Source organism: Prionailurus bengalensis, chromosome B3 (assembly GCF_016509475.1).
Source record: "Prionailurus bengalensis isolate Pbe53 chromosome B3, Fcat_Pben_1.1_paternal_pri, whole genome shotgun sequence".
NCBI classification, from domain to species: Eukaryota; Metazoa; Chordata; class Mammalia; order Carnivora; family Felidae; genus Prionailurus; species Prionailurus bengalensis.
Window position 1 is genome coordinate 105,875,053 of NC_057355.1, and position 4,908 is coordinate 105,879,960.

A 4,908-nucleotide genomic window follows, 5' to 3' on the forward strand; every position below is an offset into this window, starting at 1 on the left:
AGTTTGAGTCCCACATCAGGTGAGCTTGAGCCCCTCTTCTCCCCTTCTCTCTCCCTCTGACCCTTCTGAGACTCCCTGCCCCTCACACACTTGCGCCCTCTCTCTTTCTCAGAAAGAAAGAAAGAAAGAAAGAAAGAAAGAAAGAAAGAAAGAAAGAAAGAAAGAAAACCCAAGATTTTATTTATTTTTTTCTAAGTAATCTCAACAGTCAATGTGGGGCTCAAATTTACAACCCCAAGATCAAGAGTCACATGTTCTAGAGACTGAGCCAGCCATGTGCCCCAGTCTACCCCACTTTAAAAAAAGTGAACACAGGTGCACTTGGGTGGCTCAGTCCATTAAGTGTCCAACTCTTGATTTTGGCTCAGGTCATGATCTCATGGTTTGTGGGTTTGAGGCCCATGTCTGGCTCCATACTGACAGCATGGAGTCTGCTTAGGGTTCTCTAGCTCCCTCTCTCTCTCTGCCCCTCCCCCACTCACATGCACTCTCTCTCGAAATAACTAAACTTTAAAAAAAAATAAAGACGGGGTGTCTGGCTGGCTCAGTCAGTTAAGCACCCAACTTTGAATCAGGTTGTGATCTCACAGTTCGGTTTGTGAGTTTGAGTCCCACGTAGGGCTTTGTGCTCACAGTCCGGAGACTGCTTCAGATCCTGTCTCCCTCCCTCTCTGCCCTTTCCCTGTGTTCTCTCTTTCTCTCAAAAATAAACATTAAAAATAATAATAAAAATAAAAGAAGTTGGGAATGCAAGCTGGTGCAGCCACTCTGGAAAACAGTATGGAGGTTCCTCAAAAAACTAAAAATAGAACTACCCTACAACCCAGCAATTGCACTACTAGGTATTTATCCAAGGGATACAGGTGTGCTGTTTTGAAGGGACACATGCACCCCAATGTTTATAGCAGCACTATCAACAATAGCCAAAGTATGGAAAGAGCCCAAATGTCCATCGATGGATGGATGGATAAACAATGGAGTATTACTCGGCAATCAAAAAGAATGAAATCTTGCCATTTGCAACTACATGGATGGAACTGGAGGGTATTATGCTAAATGAAATTAGTCAGTCAGAGAAAGACAAATATTATATGACTTCATTCATATGAGGACTTTAAGAGACAAAACAGATGAACATAAGGGAAGGGAAACAAAAATAATATAAAAAGAAGGAGGGGGACAAAATGTAAGAGACTCATAAATATGGAGAACAAACTGAGGGTTACAGGAGGGGTTGTGGGAGGGGAGATGGGCTAAATGGATAAGGGGCACTAAGGAATCTACTCCTAAAATCATTGTTGCACTATATGTTAAGTAATTTGGATGTAAATTTAAACAAAATTAAATTAAAAAAACAAATAAAAATAAAAATAAAAATAGAAGTGAATGCAAAGTGATCAAATTGAACACAAATATGACATCGTCTTTCCCTTGCTTAACATATTTTGAATGGTGACTAATAACTATAGCATAAAGTCCAAAGTCCCCAGTATATCAGTAAGGGGCTTAATGATTTAGACCCACCACCCAATTGGCAATTTTGCCAATTGACACCTACCCCTCTAGCCTTACCAAATTTCTTACAAACTCTTGCCACATGCAGTTGTCTCAATCTGGAATGCCCTTTCTGTAGGTCAATTGGAACACTGCCACTAGGCTTCTAAAGTTCATTTATTGTGTCCCACCTCCCATGGAAAAATTTCAAGTTGTTCCCTGGTCTCTGCCTTTAAAGCACCATGTTCATCCAAGCATTAACTTTTATCAATCGTTTTAAAAGTTTGCTTATTTGTCTGTAAATGTGACTAGAAATATTGTTTTATATTTGTACTTCCAGTGCCTAACAGAGCATCAGCTTGAATTCAAGAATGGATGAATGGATACCTCCCTGAAGCTGCTGCAACTATTCTGTAGGCAATTGATTGGTTCCCTTCCTCCCTCCTCCTTTAATACTGTCTATATATTTCCAGAATAGTATTTATTACCTTATATGTCCATCTCTCCAATATAGTCTGTGAGTAGACCATTCTTTCCTATTGTTTTAGTTTCTGGTTCTAGCATATAATATGCCCTGAAAAACTTGAAAGCATGCTTCTCAAACTTGTGAGTGGTACTATATTTTGTAGGTCAAATGCCAGAGTTTTGATTCAAAAAGACCTGGGTTTTTGTTTTTTCACGATATGGAAAGGCTGGAAAGATGGACCCACACAAGCCAAATCGAATTTGACAGAAAGAGGTATAAATATCCAAGTTTTGGTACACATTAGGTTTTTATTTGCAAGGTTGGAGAGAACCGAGTCAATAGTATGATGTGACTGAAAATAAAACACAGACACGCACTCTATGAATTAATAAAGCACAGAAGCTGGAGCAAGAGAGTTGTGCCTTCTCATACTATGAACTCTTCAGATGTAACTTGGGTGTTGTATAACTTATGGGCCACATTAACAAAATAGGAAAATTCCAGAAGTGGGTAAATGGGCTCATGAGTGGCCTGAAAACTGCAAAAATAGGAATAGTTAGAAGAATAGGAATGCCTGGCTTGGGAAAAGGGAGCAGGGAGAGTAGGGGAGACAGACTATGGAGTATTAGCTCAAGGGTTGCAGATTCCATTCAACCTACTTTCGATTATTAGGCCTATATATCTTCCTCATTTTGCAAATGAGGAAATTTGTAAAGTTTAATGGAGTTACCTGAAATCACTCAGCTAATAGAGCTAGGGCTCAACTCTGATCCATTATATCGAGCTGATGGAAGAGTTGGGCTTCTTTAAATGTTTATCCTTATAGCATTTTCCTTTTATTTAAACCCCTAGTCGTATTACCAAATGCATTTTCAGTACATTGTAGATTGAAACTAGTCATCACTGGAAACATTTGGGGAGAAAACTCTCATCACAGACAGATAGGAGAGTCTTGCATTTGGTTGGAGTTTAGACTTGAAACCCTCCTAGGTTATTTCATATACTAAGGTTTCAAAATTCTGTGATATAACATACATATTTGAGTTAATGCATAACTACTTTATAATTAAGCAGTGCAGTTTGAGCTCTGGAGTCTGAGTTTGAATTCCTGCTCTGCCACTTACCAGCTAAGAGGTCTTGGGCACATTTTTAACCTCTCTTGTCCTCAGTATCCTCATTTGTAAAAGGGAGAAGTAATATTTAACTCATAAAGTTATTGTGAGGGCAAAGACCTAGCAAACAGAAGTCAACAAACATGAGTCTAGCTGTATGTATGGGAATGAAAGAGATTGTCAAAGGAGAGGGTATAAAGTAAGAAGGGCTCTCAGGGCAGAACCATGGAGAACACCAATATTTAGCTGGTGTGCTGGGTTGAAAAGTATTCCCCCACAAACTCTTGTCCACTGGAAACCTTATTTGGAATTAGGATCTTTGCAGATATAACCAAGTTAAATTGGGTTAGGATTAGCACCCTAATTCAATGACTGGTATTCCTATAAGAGGGAAATCTGGACACAGAGAGATGCACAGGAGGAAAATAAGAAAACATGGGGAAGAGACTGTTACATGGAGACCATAGACACAGGGAAGAAGGCCAGGTGGCCACAGGGACAGATTGGTGTGATACATCTATTAAGCAAGAAACACCAAGGACTAAAGGCAACCACCAGAAGCTAGAAAGAGGCAAGGAAGGATCCTCCCCAAGAGCCTTCAGAGAGAGAGCATGACCTTGCCAACACTTTAAGATTTCTAGCACCCAGAACTGTGAGAATAAATTTCTCCTGGGTGGACAAATTCCACCCAGTTTGTCCTACTTTGTTATAACATCCCTAGGAAACTAACACAGTTGGTGAACAGTCATGGACAACACAGGATGGGTGAGAACACTTCATAGTTTCAAAACTGTTTCTTAAATATATCTCAACCGATCTTCACAAATACCTTGTGAAGTAGCAGTAAAGTTTGTAGATAAGAAAATAGATAATCAGATGTATTAGGAACTCGATAGAAGAAACAGAATTTCAACCCGAGTACTGACCCTGTGAAGCAAAATGCTTCATCCTTTCCCAGTCTTTTTGAAGCTTCCTTCCCTAGCACAATTCCAACTTCAACCTCTGACCTCTGGCAATTTGCTTTCAGGAAGATCACTGATCAGTGAATTCTACATGAATTACACTGTCTAACTTTTTGCATTGTACAGCCTTAACCCTTACTATGGAAAAGACCTTATCCCTTATCCACACAGGTAAGGAAGACATACCGGGGGTGAACGGGTCATTCCTCTTCCTATCGTTCAGAGACAAGGCAGCAACCTACCCCACTAACTCCCGTTTCCATGGGCAATTTCAGCAGAAAAAAAAAGTAGAGCTGTGAAACAATAAAGTTGTAAACACTCCATATTATATAATTCCAATTGTGTGCCCGTCCTGGCACAGATTTACTAACTTTCCTCGGATTACACAGCTAGCTCCTCAGTTTCTGAGTAAACAGAAACCCTCGGTTCAATGTTCCTTCCATTAAACCACCCTGTCTGTTCCTGCATAGAGATTCGTTGACACTACTTCCCTGGTTTGTTTGCTGTTGTTGTTGTTTTGAATTACAACGAAAACTTTCAGCGGAATGACCACCCCAGGGGAAAAAAAAAACTTTTTAAAGTTATTTAATCTCTTTGAGCTTCAGTTCGTACAGGTAAAAAGATAACACTTATTCTCATCATTTCCTGAGAAGCATAAACGATAGGTAAAACACCTGGCACAACAAATTTTGCCCCAAGACAGCACAAATCAAGGTCCGGGGTTTTTTTGTGTGTGTTCAATGACCCCCACCTGGAGACCAGAGATCCCTGCCTCGGCAGCCGCGCGGGGGAAGCCTCCACCCCAGGCGCTGTTTGAGGGCGTGGCCGGTGGAAAGGACCCGGTTCACTCCGCCCCACTAGGGGTGCCCGGCGC